The 23,396-nt window shown below is 45.7% G+C and overlaps 2 protein-coding genes across 4 annotated transcripts in view; one reads left to right on the top strand and one right to left on the bottom strand.

The window, feature by feature from the left end:
- Positions 1 to 23,396, bottom strand: part of LOC134339649 (late histone H2A.2.2-like) — a 410,959-nt gene that overhangs the window by 173,716 nt on the left and 213,847 nt on the right. The window lies entirely within an intron of this gene.
- LOC134339661 (histone H2B-like) overlaps positions 1 to 23,396 on the top strand; it is a 241,813-nt gene that overhangs the window by 197,835 nt on the left and 20,582 nt on the right. The window contains exons 1-2 of one of the 2 annotated variants that reach the window (XM_063036361.1): positions 13,622 to 13,712; positions 20,568 to 20,972. The exons of the other annotated variant lie outside the window; for it this stretch is intronic. The gene's annotated coding sequence lies outside the window, so the exon portion shown is untranslated. Of the gene's footprint in view, positions 1 to 13,621; positions 13,713 to 20,567; positions 20,973 to 23,396 lie in introns of those variants that run through there. 2 annotated transcript variants of the gene reach the window in all.

Genomic DNA, 23,396 nt, shown 5'->3' with positions numbered 1-23,396 from the left:
CATTTAATCATATCATGAATTGGAATATGAGAGTCATTTTATATTGGCTTTAAATACTATTGTTTTCCTCAGGTCAATTATTCTAATTGCTCTTTGTTTCACTGGTTAGTATATCCTTGGCCACTGAGGTGGTGACCAAGAAATTCTTCATCAGTCCCTTTGTACGTGCGTATGAAGTATATCTGCCAGGGTTTATGCAGAACCAGACAGAGGTGGCAACATGTGGCTTGGTGTAAAGGCTATACTTCTGCATCAGCGGTCTCGAGTAATAAGTCAGAAAACATGAGAAGCTGGGGTTATTCTCCTTAAAGCAATGAAGGTTGAGAGTTGATTTGATAGAGATGTATGGGTCTGTCACTAGTCAGGTTAAGCAGATGGGGCTGGGGGATGTGTGAAGGGGGTTTCAAGGTCACGGGTAGAAGAAGATAGACAGAAAAACATTTCATGCAGAATCCTTACAATTTTGAACTGATCAGCTGTCAGGGTGGTAAGAAACCATTTTGAAAAAGGAACTGGATAGGCAAAAAGGGAAATAATTGCCTGGAGTTTGGGAAAGGACTACGGGCTGATCTTCTGGGTGCTGGTGGTGGGGAAATGGTCTTCCTCTACTCTGTGATTTGAATGAAAAGATGAGAACTATAAGATCAACGTTTATTTACCTATTTCTGTATTCAGTAATGCTACACATTACTGATCTTCATGGGCCTTAATTCAGAAAAAAGGGAACCCAATGTAAAACGTAATATTTAATCTTCGTTATTTACAGCAAAGCCCCAACTTTGTTGGAAGTAGAAGTCTGCTGCGCCAAGCCATCGTGGCTGATGTATTATCCCTCTCAATCCCATTTATTTATTTACTCGTATCTGTGTTTGTTTGTTTGTTTATTTATTGATATTCCGTGTGGAGTAGGCCTTTCCTGCCCTTCGAACCGCGCCACCCAGCAATCTCCCAATTTAATCCCAGCCTAATCACAGGTCAATTTACAATGACCAGTTAATCTACTAACCGGTACAACTTTGGACTGTGGGAGAAAACCAGAGCACCTGGAGGAAACCGACACGGTCACAGGGGAGAACGTATAAACTCCTTACAGGCAGCACCGGGAATTAAACCCAGGTTGATGTTACTGTAAAACTTTTCCTAGCCACTATGCTACTGTGCTGCCCCATTCTCCTACCTTCTCCCCGTAACCTTCAACGCCCTTACTAATCAAGAACTTATCAACCTCTGCTTTAAACAGACCCAGTGACTTGGCCTCCACAGCCATCTGTGGCAGTGAATTCCAAAGATTCACCATCCTCTTGCTAAAGAAATTCCTCCTCGTTTTGCTTGTTTTAAGAATCGTATGTCAAGATGTGAAACACTGCGAAGTCATTAAATTCGGGTTTCATTTCATTTACAGTGATGGTCGAATTTCCTTTAGTATGGCAATGGTGGTTGGCATTGGGTGAGTCTGAATAGATTTTCTTGAAAAATGTTATAAAAATGCTGTAGATTCATTATTCAATTCACCTCTGAATAGTTAAATCAGACTCTACTGGACAATGAGCACTAAATTTCTTTTTGCAGCTTAACAGAGATACAATGCTGAAATGATGTTATCATAGTTAGTCATAGAGTCAGGCCCTTTGGCCTAAATTGCCTCTGCTGACCATGTTATACAGCAATCTACTCTCATCTGCTCATGTTTGGATCACAGCTCTTTAAACCTCTCCAATCCATGCACTAGATGGTTTTTAAATGTTCAATGGTTCAGTTTAATATCAGAGAATGTATACAGTATACAACTTGAAATTCTTACTCTTCACAGACTTCGACCAAACAGTACTCTAGTAATTTTATATATTGCACTATACTGCTGCAAAAAAAAACAAATTTTATGGCATATGTGAGTGGTGATAAACCTATGGGTCTCTATTGTGGACTGAGAGTGGGAAGGGGGCAAGGAGAGGAAAATCATGGTTGGGAAAAGGGGAAGGGAGAGGGAAGCACCAGAGAGACATCCTGGAATGATTAATAAACCAATTGTTTGGCATCAAGTGACCTTGCCGGTTGTCTCAGGGCTGGGTGTATCTGCACCTACAGCAAACCCCCACCCCTGGCACTCCTCTGCTTCCACCTGTCCCACACCCCTCCCACGGCGCTCCACGCTCACTATTCCCAACATCCTTTGCTCCTGCCGGAGTTACAAACTCGCTCTCTGCTCCACGTTGACAAGTACAGCACCGTGCAAAAGCCTTCGCTGTGTATGTGTGCCTGAGACTTTTGCACTGTCCTGTATCTGGCAGCTCATCCCAAATACATACACACCGCCCTTTGCACTGAGAAGCTGCCCCTGATGTCCCTTTTAAATTTCTGATGCCTGATCTTCAACCTATTCCATCTTATAAAGTATTGTAAGACTATCTGTACAGTTCATAGACCATGGTGATAGTTATGAGTTTTAACGACTATGATTCTGCTTTTAGGTGTCGGTTTGTTGCTGATGATTGCTGATGGACAGTTGGTTGCACATTTCGTTTTCCGGAATAACCCCAGTTGCTCTTCAGTCAATGTTTGAGAGAGAATGGAGGAAACATGGCTGCAGACATCAAGGAACTAAAGAGAGCTCTACGACTGTGTGGACTGATACCGTATCTGTATTCACTTTAGTGTATAAAAAAAGTCGCACTTCTTCAGCAATATCATATGCTTGAAATGCAGACCCTACATTTTATCAGTGAGACGGGTTATTTTGTAGCAAGAAAATTATGAAAATTGGGGAACTGAAACAAGAGATTAATTTTACAATTTCATTCCCCTGCGTTGTTCCGATGTTTCATTGTTCCCGCTTTCCAAGGTTCTCTTGAAAAGTGATGAGTTTGGAGATAATTTTAATTTTGCCCAAACTTATGTGCAGTTGGAACAGCTTGAAAATGTTTGCTTTTAACATGCTCTTGATAAGGATTGCTGGAACAGAATTATCTCCGGTATAAGTTGAGACCTTGTAAAATGTGCTCCAGTCAGGCCTGCTTTTGTTCAGTTTGACTGTGCCATGTTGACGTGAAAACAGACTTGTGAAACTTTTAAACAGTGAGCACGAAAAGAATTAGTTTATTCAGATTTTCTTTTTATGTGTAGTGTATTCATAGTTGTAAAGTAGAATTTAAAATACTCCCCAGAAGTGTTTACAGTATTAATGTAAACTATTAAACTTTATTTCTATTTTGATGCAGTTTTTAGACATGTATTTTAATAATTATAATAAACATATTACATATGTATATAATTATTTCTATTTTGTATTATTTTATTTAGCGATACTGTATAGTACGGAATGGGCCCTTCCGGCCCAACAAGTTGCACCACCCAGCAACTCACCTATTTAACAGCAGCCTAATCACAGGACACTTTACAATCACCAATTAACCGATGGACCGGTACGTCTTTGGGATGTGGGAGGAAACCGGAGCACCTGGAGGAAACCCACGTGGTCCCGGAGAGAATGTACAAACTCCTTGCAGAAGGCGCTGGAATTGAACTCCCAACTCTGGAACACCCTGAACTGTGATAGCATTGTGCTAACTGCTACACCACCATGGTGCCTGCCCTTCAACCCCTGTAACTTCAAATTTTAAAATAAATAAAATACTACCCATTGCCGGTTTCTATATGGTGAAATTTAATCTACAAAGTTCGCAAATAAGATTGAAAGAGTACAGAAAAAGATTTACAAAGATGTTGCCAGAACTGAAAGACCTGAGTTATAAGGAAAGATTGAACAGGTGAGGACTTTATTCCTTAGAACGTAGAAGACTGAGAGGAGATTTGATAGAGGTATACAAAATTATGAGGGGTGTAGATTGGATAAATGTAAGCAGGCTTTTTCCACAGAGGTTGGATGGGACTACAACTAGAGGTCAGAGGGTGAAAGGTGAAAAGTTTAAGGGGAACATAAGGGGAAACATCTTGACTCAGAGGGTTGTGAGTGTGTGGAATGAGCTGCCGGTGCAGGTGGTGCATGCAAGCTCGATTTCAACATTTAAGAGAAGTTTGGATAGGTACATGGGTGGTAGGGGTATGCAGGGCTATGGTCCCAGTACAGGTTGATGGAGTAGGTAGTTCAAACGGTTCGACATGGATTAGATGGGCCAAAGGGCCTATTCTGTGCCTCTAAGACCCCCTTCAATTTAAAGATTTTATTGAAATAGGCATGGATGAAATGCTTGCCTCTCATGGGTCTGCAAAATTCCCATTTACAGCATCTGGCTTACTCATTTGTCTGGAGTTTGAGATATCGTCTCAAATATAAGCAGGGTGTACAGACGGAACCGGGGAGTAGGCTAAGTATTCGGCGGAGCTGTGGTCCAGGTCAAGAACGCCAATGGTCAGAAACATGGGTAGATTACAGCTGGAGCTGAGGTCCAAAGTGCACCAACTGCGACTCCAGCCTTGAACTCCAGGCCGGGTCTTTTTGTGCTGCTACTGTGACTCCCGTCTCCCTTTCCCCCACCGCCACTCTGCAACCCCGTCTCCCTCAGATCCCACCGTCAGCTCCTGGGCCCTCAGAGGCTCCATCTTCCTCTCACCCCAACCCTCCCCTCTCCACTGACACCCCCAGCCTCCCCCTCCCCGCTCTGATCCCAGCTCTCATCCGTGCCGGGTCTTTACCAACCCCTCTGACCTTCAACTGTCTGAGGTAGAACGCTCTATCCTCAGTAAGGGCCTCATCTTTGTCCCCCTTCGCCCACACCTCAGCGAGTTCCGCGTTCGCCATGATGCAGAACTCTTCTTCTGCCGTCTCCATCTCCGAGCCTACTTCTTCAGCAAGGACTCTTCCACCCTCACTGATGACACCCTCTCCCGTCTTCAACCCTCCTCCTCTTCATGGACACCCCGCACTGGTTTTCTGCCTGCTCTGGATCTCTTTATTGCTAACTGCTGACAGGACATCAACCGTCTCGACTTCACGGCACCTTGTTCCCATTCCAACCTTACTCCTTCCGAACGCTCTGCTCCCACTCCCTCCACACTAATCCTAACCTAACTATAAAACACGCCGATAAGGGGGGTGCTGTTGTAGTCTGGCGTACTGACCTCTACCATGCAGAGGCTCAGCGATAACTCGCGGATACCTCCCCTTATTTACCCCACAATCGTGACCCCACTAAGGAGCACCAGGCCATTGTCTCCCACACCATCACCGACTTTATCTGCTAAGGAGATCTCCCATCCACTGCCTATACTTCCCACACCCTGCACTTCCCGTTTCTACCTCCTACCCAAGATCCACAAACCTGCCTGTCCTCGCAGACCTATTGTCTCAGCTTGCTCCTGCCCCACCGAACTCGTTTCTGCATACCTCGACACGGTTTTATCCCCCCTTGTTCAATCCCTTCCTACCTATGTTTGTGACGCTTCTCACGCTCTGATACTTTTCGATGATTTTAAGTTCCCCGGCCCCCACCACTTTATTTTCACCATGGATGTCCAATCCCTATATACTTCCATCCCCCATCAGGAAGGTCTCAAAGCTCTCCGCTTCTTTTTGGATTCCAGACCTAATCAGTTCCCCTCTACCACCACTCTGCTCCGTCTAGCAGAATTAGTCCTTGCTCTTAATAATTTCTCCTTTGGCTCCTGGCACTTCCTCCAGACTGTACCTCTTCCTACAGATGCTGCCTGGCCTGCTGCGTTCACCAGCAACTTTGATGTGTGTTGCTTGAATTTCCAGCATCTGCAGAATTCCTTGTGTTTGCATCTCTAGGAAAAGGTGCAGTTGACGTTTCAGGCCAAGACCCTAACAGAAGTATTTTTTTTAAAAACAGCGAGTTTGAAAATTTATGTTTTCTGCTGAGATCGCATCTGGAATATCATGCACGTGTCTGGTCTTCCTAACTGAGCAAAGATATGCAGCTGAGTTCAACAGGTTGTTTATTAGTGGAGCTTTGAAACGGGCACAAGGGAATGATGTTTCTCATGTTGGACTATATACACACAGTGGCCTCTTTATTAGGTACACCTACTCATTAATGCAAATATCCTCAGCAGCCAATCAAGTGGCAGCAACTCAATACATAATCATTACACATTATTATTGCAAATTATTGCACATTGGTAAATTATTGTTCATATTATTATTCTGTACTTTATTATTAGTTAAGTCTGCACAATGCTAAATGTGTCTTTAAATGTTGCTGCTGTAATGAAAGAATTCCCTACTAGGGATCAATAAACTACATATTATTATTATTACAATGAAAGCTCAACATCAGGCTCTTGGATAAAAGAGGATAACTGCACTCACTTGCCCCATCATTGAAATGTTCCCACAACCAATGACCTCACCTTAAGGACTCTTTATCTCATGCTCTTGTTATTTATTGCTATTTATTTATATCTGTATTTGCAGAGTTTGTTGTCTTCTGCACTCTAGTTGATCTTTCATTGATCCTGTTATAGTTACTATTCTATAGATTTACTGAGTATGCCCAATGGAAAGTGATCTCAGGATTGTATATGGTGATATGCATGTAGTTTGATAATAAAATTTACTTTGAACTTTGAAAGAAATCAAGGGATGCAAAACTTGTGAATAGATTAGAAAGAGATTAACAAATTCTGAGTTACAGAGAAGGCCCACAGAGCTGAATGGCCTAACTCTTGCTTCTATTTATGTACATAATAAACCCAAAATTTATACAGAGCTTGAGTTGAGACTGTGTTGCTGCCTGCCACTCAGAGGCATCGGTGTTGGTACGTGAAGGCAGCGTGCTGTATAACCGTGGTAGATTGTCATGGTTATTTCACTCGCGATTTTGGTTATTTCACTCGTAATCACAAGACTCTTTTGCACAGTGATAGTGTAAGTTGCCGCAGGCCTGTTACACTTGTCTGGTGATGCGATTGTAGAAGCCACGTAGCCTCGATTGTAGCGGGGACGAGTCCTCGAGCCGCGGGCTTGCCTGCAGCTGCAGGCCAGGTGAGGGAACGCTGGAGGCGGTGCAACGTGGCATCCGCGCTCAGCAGGGGGCTGGCCTCTCCCGTTGGTGCTGCCCTCTCCTGTTCAAGTGGTGGAACAACAGTCTGGACTGCACGTGTCTGCGCACTGCCAGGAGATTGTACCATCGATTGCAGGACAGGTCACTGAGGGTTTTGGACTACATATACGTTCTTATCCCACGTGAAGAGGCTTCTCTACTCGCTTTTTTGAATGCACTATTTTGTTCGCTCTGCACCGTGGTCCCCGAGGGACGCTGACTCATTCGCCGTATCTATTATGGCTGAATGATAATTAAACTTGATTTGATTTGTATCTCACTCTGCTGACAAGATAAAGCAAACAGGGAGAAAGAAAGTGACACAACTTACATGACACAAAGTAAGGCTTTCATTGTACAGATCCAGTCAATTTCCCATTCTTACAGATATGGTAAAAAGTTTATATTGCAGACTGGATGGAATAAAGCTGAAAATAAACTACCCTTCGTGTTCTTTCTGAAACTATCTGATTTCTAAACCTATCTATATTATTTACAAATTAACAAAATGACATGACATGATTAGAATCTGTTTGCTTGATATAAATGGTGTGGTAGCAGCTTTGAGGGCCACTTGACAGTCCTGAAATCGAACCTCAGTGCAGACTGGCGCCTTCAGCTTCCCTGCTTGAATGAAGCTGCACAAATGGGAGATCATTTCCTGCAGCAAACCTGGCAAAATGGATGATCATTTCCTGCAGCAAACCTGGCAAAATCGGAGATCATTTCCTGCAGCAAACCTCAGACACCCCACCCTGCAAAAACTCATTTCAGGGAGGTATCAGCACCATTTCAGGGAGGTAGCACCCCCGCCCCCTGCAACACCATATTCCCCCCCCACCCCCCGCTGCCCGTCGACCTCCAAGTGTGTATGTAATACTTTGTTTCATGATTTTGTCTAATCTGTAAACCAAGTTGGGTATACTGCTGCACAGAGTCTTGTCATCTTCAGAAGTTTTCTGATGACTCTGCCATAGTTGGATGCATCAGCAAAGGAGATGAGACTGAGTACAGGGCTACGGTAGGAAACTTTGTCACATGGTGTGAGCAGAATTATCTGCAGCTTAATGTGAAAAAGACTAAGGAGCTGGTAGTAGACCTGAGGAGGGCTAAAGCACTGGTGACCCCTGTTTCCATCCAGGGGAGTCAGTGTGGACATGGTAGAGGTTTACAGATACATGGGGGTACGAATTGACAATAAACTGGACTGATCAAAGAACACTGAGGTTGCCTGCAAGAAGGGTCAGAACCATCTCTATTTCCTGAGTAGTCTGAGGTCCTTTAACATCTGCCGGAAGATGCTGGGGATGTTCTACGAGTCTGTGGTAGCCAGTGCTATCATGTTTGTTGTTGTGTGCTGGGGCAGCAGGCTGAGGGTAGCAGACACCAACAGAATCAACAAACTCATTCGTAAGGCCAGTGTGTGTGGGGATGGAACTGGACTCTCTGACGATGGTGTCTGAAAAGAGGATGCTGTCCAAGTTGCATGCCATCTTGGACAGTGTCTCCCATCCACTACATAATGTACTGGTTGGGCACAGGAGTACATTCAGCCAGAGACTCATTCCACCGAGATGCAACACAGAGCGTCATAGGAAGTCATTCCTGCCTGTGGCCATCAAACTTTACAACTCCTCCCTTGGAGGGTCAGACACTCTGAGCCAATAGGCTGATCCTGGACTTATTTCCTGGCATAATTTACATATTACTCTTTAACTATTCATTGTTTTATTACGATTTATTATTCATGGTGCAGCTGTAACGAAAACCAATTTCTCCTGGGATCAATTAAGTATGACTGTGACTATATGCAGCAAATGCATAAGTAAAATATGTGCTTATATTATATTATATTATATTATCATGTTTATTCTATTACAACTTTAAGCAAGTCTACAGGGAGTTTGGCCTCATCACGTAGGACATCAATAGCGTAGCTCCTTAGCAGCTAACCAGCTAGTTTAAATAACGTTAGCTATGCTGTAATGACAGCTGTTAAACTCACCTCAACATGTCTTTTCCATTTTAACCCACCATGGGCAATAGAAAGGTCACTGTTGCAAACAGTGCAGCGAGCAACACTGTCATTATTTTTGAGGTCGACTGTAAAGCCCGACCACAGAGAAAACTGATAGGTCTACTTAGCAGCGGTCCCCAACATTTTTTGCACCGCAGACCGGTTCAATATTGACAATATTCTTGCGGACCGGCCGACCGGGGAGGGGTGGGGGTGTTAATCACGACCGGAATATAGGTGATAAGTCAATAGCATCCTAACATTTTAAGTAACGTTTGGATATTAAACACACAGCGCATATTCTCCCCGTGTAAACATATAAAATCATTGCAACACACCAATATCGCTGAATCAGTGGGAGCCCTGGGCTTGTTTTCCTGCAACAAGACGGTCCCATCGAGGCGTGATGGGAGACAGCGATACTCGAAGGGGGTTCCTTATGTCCAGTCTATTCCGCAATTTAGTTTTCGTTGCATTTATTGCAGGAAACTCCGCTTTGCAGCGATATGATGTTGGAAATGGACGCAACGTTTTCAGTGCTTTCGTAGCTATCTCAGGATATTTAGCCTTGCCTTTCATCCAGAGAGCCGGCAGAGATGTTATGTCAAACATACTTTTCAGCCCGCCGTCACTTACAAGCTCCAGGAGTTGATCTTTTTCCCGCGCTGACATGGATGAGGCGCGCGTAATGACCTCGCGTGCACTCGAGCTCAACAGTGCGTGACAGGGAATGAGGAAAGGCGCAGCTGACTCATATCATTTCATATCGCCAAATCATATTGTTTCCTCACGGCCCGGTGGTTGGAGACCACTCTTAGCACGAAGAGAGACCAATCAGGATGCTCGCTCTCCCTCTAAAAAAAAATCGATTTCCGGGATATTGTATATAATTCCGGGGCGTCAGGGAGCCACTATCGATATGCGGGAGACTCCCGGATCTTCCGGGAGAGGTGGGATGTCTGAAACCCGCCTCAATAACCCGGAGAGTGATGCTGGCTGGAGGCAAGGCCCTTGTGGTTTGGCTTTTGGGAGGGTCACCCATGCCAATGTGGGACCCATAGTAATGTGGAGCATAGCAATGGGCACTGGATACCCCCCTAATTTTCTTGTATTATGTTCATATTATTTTTAGTGATTTGGTTTTGTTATTTGGTTCATTCACAATTTGATTAATGTTCAGTGGGTTGGTTGATGGTTACAAGGGGCAAAGCTGATCCAGGCAGTTGGGGCAGCTGAGGGGTCCCGGAGATGTGATGGAGTGGACGGAGACGGTCCGGCAGCGTGCGTGGAAAGCCGATGCGCTGTGCCCCGGTGTTTCCAGAAAGGAAAATAAAGACATTATTTTAAACTTCTGCACGCCTGGAAGTCCCTTTTGTGTGCCACAAATATTTGGTGCCGAAACCCGGGACAATTAACGTCGCTCAGTGTGGCAACAACGAGGACACGGGTCGCGTTTGATGGACAGCGGGAGCGCGCAGCTTCGGGGGCGCGGCTGCTTCACACATAATGGATCTGGAGGAGTTGGCAGAGACCTTGTCTCAGAGACTATGGCTTTTGCAACTGGATCAGCTCAAAGAGGTGTGTGTGGAAGCTGAGATCCCATGTGAACATGTTACCATAAGGCGAACGTTAATTAGACTAATTACTGAATCTATGGACAATGTAATTAATGATGAAGAGGAGGATATTCCACTATTTGTCTTCTTTTGCACATGAGTTGTCTGTCAGTCTTTGCTGTCTGTAGTTTTCATCAATTCCATTGTATTTATTTTCCTGTAGATATCTGAAAGAAAATGAATCTGAAGTAGTAACCTTTTGCATCAGAGGTCCCAACACACTAGGCTACTGCTACACCACGATAAGGAATGCCTGTTGTTGTTAAGTCAGATCATTTGACTGTACTCCTGCTACCTGCATACAGACAGAGCCTAAGGAACAAGGCTCCAGATATCCAGATAACCGAGGGGTGGTGTTGGGAGGCAGAGGAACGGTTACATGATTGCCTTGAGTCAGCAGGCGGAGCCATGTTCAAGAACTCATCTCAGGACCGGAAGGACGACACCGGGGTCACTACAGACTTTACTAAAACAGCTGTGGAGGTGTGTGACCCCACAAAATCATTCACGTTTTTCCCAAATCAGAAACTCTGGATAAGCACTGAGATTCGGAACCTGCTGAGCACCAGATCAGAGACATTCAAGCCTGGAGATCAGGAATGCTACAAGAGGTGCAGGTATGATCTCCAAAAAGCATTCTCTCGGGCAATGTGGAGATTCCAGAGTAGACTGGAATAAAAGACGGATGCTCAAGAGCTGTGGCAGGGTTTGAATGCCAGAACCTCCTGCAAAGGTAAATCTTGTGACAAAGGGGACAGCAGAGCTTCGCTTCCAGATGAGCTCAATGCCTTCTATGCTCCCTTTGGCAACCAGAAGAGGGAGGAACCATCACCCAGCCCCGTGTCTCCCGATGATCATTTGGTCTCAGTATCTGAAGATCACGTGCAGGCTGCCTTCAAGAAAGTGAATCCAAGGAAAGCATCCGGTCTGGATGGAGTACCTGGCTGAGTACTGAAGACCTGTGCTGACCAGCTGGCTGGTGTATTCACGGATATCCTCAACCTCTCGATCTGGCAGTGTGTGGTACCCACCTACTTCAAGGAAGCTTCAATCATATCGGTGCCCAAGAGCAGCATGGTAACCTGTCTGAATGACTATTACCAACTGGCACTTACATCCACAGTGATGAAGTGTTTTGAGAGGCTGGTGTTGAAGCATATCAGCTCTTGTCTGAATGGTGACTTGGATCCTCTCCAATTCACCTACCGAAGCAACAGCAGATGCTGTCTCGTTGTCTCTTCACACAACTCTGGAACATCTGGACAGCAAAGGTGCAAACATCTGGATGCCCTTTATTGAATACAGCTCAGCATTTAACACCATCATCCCCTCAAAACTAATCAGTAAACTCCCAGTCCTGGGCCTGAATACCCCCTTGTGCAATTGGATCCTGGATTTCCTCAGTTGCAAAACCCAGTCAGTTCGGATTGACAAGAAACATCTCCTCCACAGCACAGGAGTCCCACCGGGAAGTGTGCTTAGCTCCCCGCACCCCCCCCCCCACTCACTTTACACCAACAGTACGACTGTGTGGCCAAGTACACTTCCAACACCATTTACAAGTTTACTGATGACACCACTGTTGTGGGCTGTTTCAAAGGGGGTGATTAATCGGCATACAGGAGGGACTCTGAAAACTTCGCTGAGTTGTGTAATATCAACAACCTCTCACTCAATGTGAGACCAAGGGACTGATTGTGACTTTAGGAGGGGAAACCCAGAGGTCCATGAGCCAGTAATTAAAGGACGATTAGAGGCGGAAAGGGTCAGTAACTTTGAATTTCTGTGTGTCACTCTCTGAGGACCTGTTCTGAACCCATCATATAAATATTATCGTGAAGAAGTCCCGACTGCACCTCTGCTTCCTCGGGACTCTCAGAGATTCAGCTGGTCATCGAATACTTTGGCAAACTTCTATAAATGTGTGGCAGAACGTGTGCTGACTGGCTGCATTACGGCCTGGTATAGGAACACCAATGCCTTTGAGTGGGAAATCCTACAAAAGGTAGTGGATTCGGCCCGGTATATCACGGGGAAAACACTCACAACCACTGAGCACATCTACATGAAACATTGCCGTAGGAAAGCAGTGTCCATCAGCAAAGATCCTCACCACCCAGGCAATGCTCTTTTCTCACTGCTGCCATCAGGTAGAAGGTACAGGTACCTCAGGACTCGCCCCACCAGGTTCAAGAACAGTTACTACCCCTCAACCATCAGTGTCCAAAACAAAAGGGGATATCAACACTCATGTCAGGACTGTTATATCGTTATTTCATGCTTGTTATTTATTGCTATTCATTTTTCTGCATTTACTTTTTTTTACAGTTTATAGTTCCTCATATTTACAGTTCACGGTTACTGTTCTATAGATTTGCTAAGAATGCCCGCTGAAAAAGAATCTCTGGGTATCTGTGGTGACACGTATGTACTGTCAGAATAAATTTTAATTTGATCTTTGAACTATATGGTGACATATGTATAGTGTGATAACAACTTACTTTGGATTAATATTTTGGCTTTGACAATATTTTTCCGTAACGTTTTTTTCCAGTGATCCAGTTCCAACATCTTTCATCCCAAATTATAAAAGATTATCCACAGAAAAATATACAAAATACAAACATTGCATGTTTATCAGATCGAAGAGCCAAATTACAATATGAATATTACTATGTATAAGACACTCAATTCCAGGGAATGGGGGAGTGGGTCACGTCCCTGGAAATCTCCCACTCTCCCCATTCTGTTTACAATGGTCGCAAGTTGTTCAGCCGCTCTGCTGATTGACAGCTCCTTCTGCCCCGCCTCCCCGGCTGCGGGTCACTGTCACGTGACACGATGGGATTGTTTCCCCCTTGCGCGCTGACGTCACAAAGCACCACCTTCAGAGACGTCGTTTCCTGGGGAACGGGCCGGGGTGGGCGGTAAGTCCGGGATGGTGGAGTCGGTCTCCACTTGTTGGGGTTTCGGCTCCGCTGTGGGATCCGCCTCTCCTCTTCCTGCCCGCGGAACAGTGAGTGTCTGTCAGCGCCTCACTGCACCGGCTCTCTGCCTCAGGTACAATATTTAAAACATATTTGCACAGTCACATGGATGGGAAAGGTTGAGAGGGATTCGGGCCTAATGCAGGCAGATGGGCCGAGTTCAGGTCGACAACTTGGTCGGCGTGGATGAGTTGTACCGAAGGGACTGTTTCATTTCTGTATAAATCAGTGACTCTGTTTTGGGAGGTTAAATCATGGCAGGATGTACACAGATTCCTGAGGAGTTTCTGCCCCCCCCCCCAACACCTCTTCTGGTACTGATTTAGAATACCAGCTATTCTCTGTGTGAAATATTTACCCCTCAGATCCCCTTTAAATCTGTCTTTAAACAGTTTTGTCCTACTCTAATGAGAGGCAGTTCTTTGGCTGACAAGGCAAGTAGAACACACAACCCTGTCTACCTGTGATGCCACGTACAGGGAACTGTGTAACAATATTAGAGGCACATGCACAGGGGCTTCAGTGAGCAAGGCCCAGAGGGATATGAAAGCCTGACCACAACAGTCCTCCACTGCAGTGGGGTTTGTCACCTTCATTCTCAGCTGTGAGCTTGTTCCACTGAACCCCTTATCCTCTGAGAAGACATTTGCACCCCCCCCCCACTGTGACCAAGGTGTCAGACATCTCTCCTAATATCACCCAGAATACTTCACCAAATTCCCATATAAAAGTACAGGGTGCACAGGGAATGGCAGCATTTTGGTCACCTTTTGAGGGGGTTGGTTCAGTATGTGGCCATTAGTACCTTTGTCCAACAAAAATCCATCGTACTGGGTACTGAATGTTTTAGCTGAGTCCATCCTGAAGTTCTGTGTTTCAGGTTCCCACTGCACTTTTACAGTTAGTCGTTTCTGCGTGTCTATACCGACCATTGAGAATCTGTCCCCACTAACTCAGCACTTGGTCTGTCTCCTACCCTGCCCTGGTGATTCAAATGCTCATCCAGATGGTCCTTAAATACCAGCCTGCACCACCCCCTCAGGCAGTGTGTTCCAGATTGCAGTCTCCCTCTGGGGAGAGAGGAAATATAGAAAACCTGCAGCATGATACAGGCCCTTCGGCCCACAAAGTTGTGCCAAACATGTAGCTACCTTTGAAATTACTACGGTTACCTGAAGCCCTCTATTTTTCTAAGCTCCATGTACCTATCCAAAAGTCTCTTAAAAGACCCTGTCGTATCGGCTTCCACCACCATTGCTGGCAGCCCATTCCATGCACTCACCATTCTCTGTGTAAAAAAAACTTACCCTGACATCTCCTCTGTACCTACTTCCAAGCACCTTAAACCTGTGCCCTCTTGTGGCAGCCATTTCAGTCCTGGGAAAAAGCCTCTGACTATCCACACAGTCAATGCCTCTCATCATCTTATATACCTCTATGAAATCACCTGTCATCCCCCGTCGCTCCAAGGAGAAAAGGCCGAGTTCACTCAACCTATTCTCATAAGGCATGCTCCCCAATCCAGGCAACATCCTTGTAAATCTCCTCTGCACCTTTCTGTGGTTTCCACATCCTTCCTGTAGTGAGGTGACCAGAACCGAGCGCAGTACTCCAAGTGGGTCTGACCAAGGTCTAATATAGCTGCAATATTACCTCTTGGCTCCTCAGTTCAATTCCACGATTGATGAAGGCCAATGCACCGTATGCCACCTTAACCACAGTCAACCTGCGCAGCTGCTTTGAGTGTCCTATGGACTCTGACCCCAAGATCCCTCTGGTCCTCTACAATGCCAAGGATCTTACCATTAATACTATATACTGTCATCATATTTGACCTACCAAAGTGAACCACTTCACACTTATCTGGGTTGAACTCCATCTGCCACTTCTCAGCCCAGTCTTGCATCCTATCAATGTCCCGCTGTAACCTCTGACAGCCCTCCACACTATTCACAACACCCCCAATCTTTGTGTCATCATCAAACTTACTAACCCATCCCTCTACTTCCTCATCCAGGTCATTTATAAAAATCACAAAAAATAACGGTCCCAGAACAGATCCCTGAGGCACACCACTGCTCACTGACCTCCATGCAGAATATGACCCATCTACAACGACTCTTTGCCTTCTGTGGGCAAGCCAGTTCTGGATCCGCAAATCATTGTCCCCTTGGATCCCATGCCTCCTTACTTTCTCAATAAGCCGTGCATGGGGTACCTTATCAAATGCCTTGCTGAAATCCATATGCACTACATCTACTGCTCTCCCTTCATGAATATGTTTAGTCACATCCTCAAAAAATTTAATCAGGCTCGTAAGGCACGACCTGCCTTTGACAAAGCCATGCTGACTATTCCTAATCATATTATACCTCTCCAAATGTTCATAACTCCTGCCTCTCAGGATCTTCTCCATCAACTTACCAACCACTGAAGTAAGACTCACTGGTCAATAATTTCCTGGGCTATCTCTACTCCCTTTCTTGAATGAGGGAACAACATCCGCAATCCTCCGGAACCTCTCCTGTCCCCATTGATGATGCAAAGATCATTGCCAGAGGCTCAGCAATCCCCTCCCTCACCTCCCGCAGTATCCTGGGGTACATCTTATCCTGTCCCGGCGACTTATCCAACCTGATGCTTTCCAAAAGCTCCAGCACATCCACTTTCTTAATATCTACATGCTCAAGCTTTTCAGTCTGCTGCAAGTCTTCACTAAAATCATCAAGATCCTTTTCTGCAGTGAATATTGAAGGAAAGTATTCATTAAGTACCTCTTCTATTTCCTCCGGTTCCATACACACTTTCCCACTGTCACACTTGATAGGTTTTATCCTTTCACGTCGTATCCTCTTGCTCTTCACATACTTGTAGAATGCCTTGGGGCTTTCCTTAATCCTGCCCACCAAGGCCTTCTCATGGCCCCTTCTGGCTCTCCTAATTTCCTTCTTAAGCTCCTTCCTGTTAGCCTGACAATCTTCTAGATCTCTGACATTACCTCACCCTCTGAACCTTTTGTAAGCTTTTCTTTTCTTCTTGTCTAGATTTACTACAGCCTTTTTTGTACACCACAGTTCCTGTACCCTACCATAACTTCCCTGTCTCATTGGAACATACCTATGCAGAACTCCACACTATTACGTACCCCGTAACTGGGTTGCCAAACCAGCTGAAATGGAACGCTTGTTGGAGTCTGTGATTACTAGGAACTAATAAATTTTTATTAAAGAAATAAGTAATACAGTACACTAATCACAAGGATATAAATGTAACAGGTTAGCAATGATAATACCCACATATACACAGAAATAGGGTAATAGGAATCAACCAAGCTCTATCGCAGTCTAGGGGTAAAATGATCAGTCTTAAGCAGAGTTCAGTTCAGTTCGAAGTAATCGCTGTTGTTGTACTGCTGGAGGGAGGGAGGGAGAGAGATATATAGAGATGCAGTTGGTTTCGGGCAGACGTTTTGATATCTTCTGATCCCGCTGTGGTCACTGACTGTGACCCCTCCGTTCCGGATACGATCGTTCTTCCGCAGTGAACCCGGCACTCAGGCAAGGGCGGACACACACCCTGAGAGCCTCTGACCAATTCCCGCGAACCGGTCCTCCAAACTTCCACCAACTTGTGGGGGCACACTGCCCTTTCCAGGGTCTCGTGACGTGTCTTGTGCCTTAGCAAACCTGCTCTTTTTATCCCCCTGCTGGGGTATCACCTGTCCATCAAACTTCAAACAGTTCAGGTTCAAAGCAAACGGTCTGTCAATATGTTTCTCCATTGTCTTCCATTACCTCTCTCATTAGCATCATCCGTCTGGTAGCTCTGCTTGGCAACACACATGACAACACAAATAGTCCCTGAACATTTGCCACATTTCTCCCGTACCTTTCCTTGAGAACATCAGTTCCCAATTTAAGCTTCCGAGTTCCTGCCTGATAGCCTCATAATTCCCCTTACTCCAATTAATCGCTTTTCTAACTTGTCTGTTCCTATCTCTCTCCAATGCTATTGCAAAGGAGATAGAATTATGATCACTATCTCCAAAATGCTCTCCCACTGAGAGAACTGACACCTGACAAGGTTCATTTCCCAATACCAAATCAAGTACAGTCTCTCCTCTTGTAGTCTTATCTACATATTGTGTCAAGAAACCTTCCTGAACACACCTAACAAACTCCACCCTATCTACACCCCTTGCTCTAGGGAGATGCCAATCGATATTTGTGAAATTAAAATCTCCCACCACTACAACTCTGTTATTATTACATCTTTTCAGGATCTGTTTCTCTATCTGCTCCTCGATATCCCTGTTACTATTGGGTGGCCTATGAAAACCACCCAGTAGAGTAATTGACCCCTTACTGTTTCTAACCTCCACCCACACAGACTCCGTAGACAATCCCCCCCATAACGTCCACCTTTTCTGCAGACATGATACTATCTCGGATCAACAGTGCCACGCCCCCACCTCTTTGGCCTCCCTCCCTGTCCTTCCTGAAAGATCTAAAACCCAGCACTTGAAGTAACCATTCCTGTCCCTGAGCCATCCAAGTCTCTGTAATGGCCACCACATCATAGCTCCAAGTAGTGATATATGCTCTAAGCTCATCCGCTTTGTTCACAATACTCCCTGCGTTAAAATAGACACATCTCAAACCGTTGGTCTGAGCACGTACCTTCTCTATCACCTGCCTATCTTCCCTCACACACTGTCTCAAAGCTTTCTCTATTTGTGAGCCAACCGCCTCTTCCCCAGTCTCTTCAATTCGGTTCCCACCCCCCAACAGTTCTAGTTTAAACTCTCCCCAATAGCAAACCTCCCCGCAAGATATTGGTCCCCGTGGGATTCAAGTGCAACCCGTCCTTTTTGTACAGGTCACACCTGCCCCAAAAGAGGTCCCAGTGATCCAGAAATCTGAATCCCTGCCCCTTGCTCCAATCCCTCAGCCACGCATTTATCCGCCAGCTCAATTCTATTCCTATACTCACTGTCGCGTGGCACAGGCAGTAATCCCGAGATTACTACCTTTGCCCTCCTGCTTCTCAACTTCCTTCCTAACTCCCTGTAGTCTGTTTTCAGGACCTCCTTCCTTTTCCTACCTATGTCAATGGTACCAATATGTACCACGACCTCTGGCTGTTCTCCAATCCACTGGAGGATATTTTGGACGCGATCTGAAACTTCCGGGACCCTGGCATCTGGGAGGTAAACTACCACCCGTGTTTCTTTCCTGCGTCTACAGAATCGCCTAACTAAAGAGTCCCCCATCACTACGGCCTTTCTCTTCCTTTCTCTGCCCTTCTGAGCCACAGGGCCGGACTCTGCCGGAGGCTTGGCTGCTATTGCTTCCTCCAGGTAGGCTGTTCCTCTCTACCCCCCCCCCCCCCAACAGTACTCAAACAGTACAGGGGGACAGCCACAGGGCTACTCTCTGGTACCTGACTCTTCCCCTTCCCTCTCCTGACTCTTAACCACTTGTCTGTCTCCTGTGGTCCCGGTTCGACCACCTGCCCATGACTCCCTTCAATCACCTCCTCGCTCTCCCTGACCAGATGAAGGTCAACGAGCTGCAACTCCCGTTCCCTAACGCGATCCCTTGGGAGCTGCAGCTCGACACACCGGGTGCGGATATTCCTGTCCAGGAGGCTGGGAGACTCCAGAACTTCGCACATCTGACACCGAGTGCAGAACACCGGCCTCACACACATGCTTCCTTTGTCACATCTTTCTACCGATTTGTTACCATTCTTTACCAGCAGAGCCACGCCATCCCCATTGCCTACCTTCCTGTCCCTCTGATACGTGTAACCTGGGGCATTTTGCTCCCAACTACAAACATGCTTCAGCAGTGATTCAGTGATGGTCACAACATTAAACATGACAATCCATAATAGGGTAATAAGATTATCCACCTTATTTAGTATACTCTGGGTATTGAGATATGACAGTTTGAGTTCTGTATTTGCTACCATAATTGTTTCTGCATCCCTCATGCACTGATACTCACCCTGCTGGCTGCATTTATGTCCTATCATCTGCCTGCCCTTCCTGACAGTGTGACTGCATGCTATCTTTGCTTTTTTACCATCTGTCCTATCCTGCATCCTTTCACACCAGTTCCCATGCTCCTGCCAAATTAGTTTAAACCCTCCCCTACCGCTCTAACAAACCAGCAGTATGCCCACAAGAAAACTAATCTCAGGGTTGTATATGGTGACAGAAATGTATTTTGATAATACATTTACTTTCAGCTTTGAACTTTGTAGCAGAGAGCCGGGTGTTGTACTGGTCTCTGTCCTCACTGGCCAGTGCTGTGCTCTGGCAGCTCAGTCTGCTTGGTATACAGTGTCAGTGTTTCGACAGAAGTGTGTCCTTATTACACAATTGATCTTGTCCATCCTGGAGCTTGGAAGATTCACTGGCGACCAGAGTGATTTTTTTCAGACTATTATTGGGTAGAGAATCATTCTGTGATCATCGAGACTATTTGACCCATCAAATTTATACCAACTCCTGCTACAACATTTCCACAATCCCATTCCCCACTCTGTCCCCACAGCACTGCAGGTCATTTCCCCTGAAGGACCTGTCTAATTCCTCTTTGAACACTGGTTGTTCCTGCCACCATTCTGCTGAGTCCCATATTTCCCAAGGTGAAGTCAAGAATGTCCCCCTCCCTGGTGGACGACATATTGTTTCAGGAAACCTTCCTGAACACAAATAATGCCCCATCCAAGCCTCAGGGTGTAAGGGAATCCCAGTTGCTCTGAGGAGATATTCACTCACCAAATCTACTCTGTTGTTTTTTACATCATCCCATAACCTGCTAACATATCTGTTTCTGTCTCTTACTGGCTATTGGGAGACCTACAGTATAACCCTATCATAGTGATTGCACCTTTCTTATTCCTGATTTCTATCCAGGTTATCTTACTGGATGAGCCTCTGGGATGACCTTGACCTTATGACATTCTGCATGATCAGTGTGTGTACTGGGCCAATGGCACTAACATGGGTAATGCCATCCGACTCAATAAACTGATTGGAAAGACTGGCTCTTACAGGAGTCAAACTGGACACACTGGAGGCCGTGGTAGGACAAAGGACCCTACGGAAAATCCTGGCAATTCTGGACAATGTTTCTCACCCTCTGCATGCCATCTTGGCTGAACAGAGGAGCACCTTCAGTAACAGATTAAGACAACTCTGCTGCTCCAAGGAGCGCTGTATGAAGTCATTCTTACACTGGGCCATCAGGGTCAATAATGAGTCAACCTATAGCCGGGGAAGTGATGACCCCCCCCCCCCACCCACGTTAGACTGTTGGAGGTAACTTACTTTTTATTCTTTCTCTTGCTTCTCTTCTGATATTTGTATATCTGTGCACTTGTAATGCTACTGAGACACTGTCATTTATCCATTTGGACTTACTTCCTGTGTTAATCCACATCCATCAATGCCAGTTACTGACCTCTTACTCTTCCCATCACCTGTCCTGAAGGAGAGCCCAATGATCCATGTAACTAAAACCCTCCATCCTGCACCAGCTCGTGAGCCACACATATAACTGTACCACCTTTGTATTTCTTCCCTCGCTAGCGGCTGACACTGGGATTACCCCCACCACCACCACAGAGTTTCTACTGAACTTTTTCCTCAACTCCCTAAGTTCTCCTTGCAGGACTTTGTCTCTTTTGTTGGAGCCAATATGGACCACGACCTCTGGCTGCTCACCCTGCCCTTTCAGAATGGCCTGCACTTGTTCAGTTCCATCCTCGACCCTGGTCCCAGGGAGGTAATGCACCATCCTGCAGTCTCTCTCCTTACCACAGATACACCTGTCTGTGACCCCGGCGAAAGACTCCCTTGTCACTGAGGCTCACCGAGAACACAGAACAGTACAACACAGGAACATACCCTTCTTCCCATGATGTCTGTGCTGAACATGATGTCAAATGAAACTAAACCTCTTCTGCCTGCTTATAATTCATGTGCTTCAATTCTCTGAATATTCATGGACTTGTCTAAAACCCTGTTAAATGTCATTATCGTACCTGCTTCCACCACTCCCCATGGCAGCCCATACCCGGCCCTCACCACTCTCTGTACAGAAACAGAAATCTTACCTGCCCTAATGTCCACCTTTAAATTCTCACCCTGGCATTTTAAAGCTGCACCTTCTCATATTTGATATTTCTACCCTGGCAAAATGATTCTGCCTGTTTACCTTGTCTACACTTCTCATAGTTTTATAATCTTCGGTCAGGTCTTCGTCAGTCTTCTTCACTCCAGGGAAAACAGTCCCAGTCGGTCTGATCTTTCCTTGTAACTCAAGCCCCCAGTCCAGGTAACATTCCTGTGAATAGTTTCTGTGCCTTTCCAGCTTAATCACATCCTTCCTCTCATGTGACCAGAACTGCACAGGGTACTCCTGGTGTGGTGTCATTATTGATTTGTACAACTGTAATGTGATGACCCAACTCCTCTCAGACCTTTGCCGATGAAGACAAGCATGTCGTGCTCCTTCTTCACCACCTTGTCTACCTGTGTTGGCACTTTCAGGGAGTTACGTACCTGTGCCCCAGGTTTCTCTTTCATCAACACTCCTCAGGACCCTCCATTCACTGGGTACGTCCTGACCTGCTTTAACTTCCCAAAATCCATCATTGTGCACTTGTCTGTCACAGTAACAACACTCCTCTGTTTCTCTGCACCAACACCCCAGCAGTAAATGTCAATGAACCATTCACCTCTGAACCTTGGTCATATATGGTTTTATGAACCACTCACTGCTCCCGTCTCTATTTTGTTGTGTAGTTCAGCACCTCGACCCCTCTCTATTTCTCTCATTTACAACTTATCGCCACATAAATAATAGTTTGACTTCTGATTCCTCCTACCACTCTACATGCCATCAGACTTCACCCCATTAAACTCCATTTACCAAGTATTCTGCTCACCACCTTCCCCACGTCCCGTTGGAGAGATGAAATGTCCAGACACAACATGTCCCCCAGCACATTCCCCGTCATTGCCACCGTGGATTCCTCACTCTCTGCCCCTCCTCTGGGTCATTAATATCAATAAACCATTGACAATCCAGAACTGGTCACTGGGAAACTCCACTAGTAATATCATCCCAGTCTGAAACAGACCTGTTATTCTGTCTCAGTATGATGACCAGTCTTCAGTCAGTATTCCCCAACTTCCCCTGTAAAGTCTCAAATCTCTGGTATGTTTGTCAAACATGACTTAACATTCAGCAACCCAGGTTACAGGGTCCAAGACCAGGTTCCAGATGGACAGGGTGGTGAAGAGGCTTTTGGAACACTGGTTTCAGTCAGGGCACCAAATATAGAAGCTGGGATGAAATGTTGCAGTTGTCCAACACGTTGGTTTGGCTGCATTTCGCAAATAGTGTTTAGTTTTAGTGACCCTGCTGTATGACAGACACCATTAAGCTGGAAAGAGTGCAGAGGAGATTTACGGGGATGTTACTGGATCTCAAAGGATTTGTGGAAAGGTGTTTTGGACAATTTTCCCTGAATGAGTTGGAGAATGAGTGCTGCTATTGCAGAGGTGTATAAATTCATCAGGGACCTGGAGACTGGTCAGTAAATGGAATGAGCTGCTATGGGGAGTGGTTGAGTCAGCTACATTAAAAAGGCACTTGGACAGGTAGATGGAAAGGAAAGGTTTTGAGTACATGGGCCAAATGCAGAGAAATGGGACAAGGAGGAGGATAACCTTGTT

Source organism: Mobula hypostoma, chromosome 30, assembly GCF_963921235.1.
Source record: "Mobula hypostoma chromosome 30, sMobHyp1.1, whole genome shotgun sequence".
Classification (NCBI taxonomy): Eukaryota; Metazoa; Chordata; class Chondrichthyes; order Myliobatiformes; family Myliobatidae; genus Mobula; species Mobula hypostoma.
The sequence above is the reverse complement of the archived record's forward strand: the minus strand, read 5'-3'. Positions and strand labels throughout refer to the sequence as shown.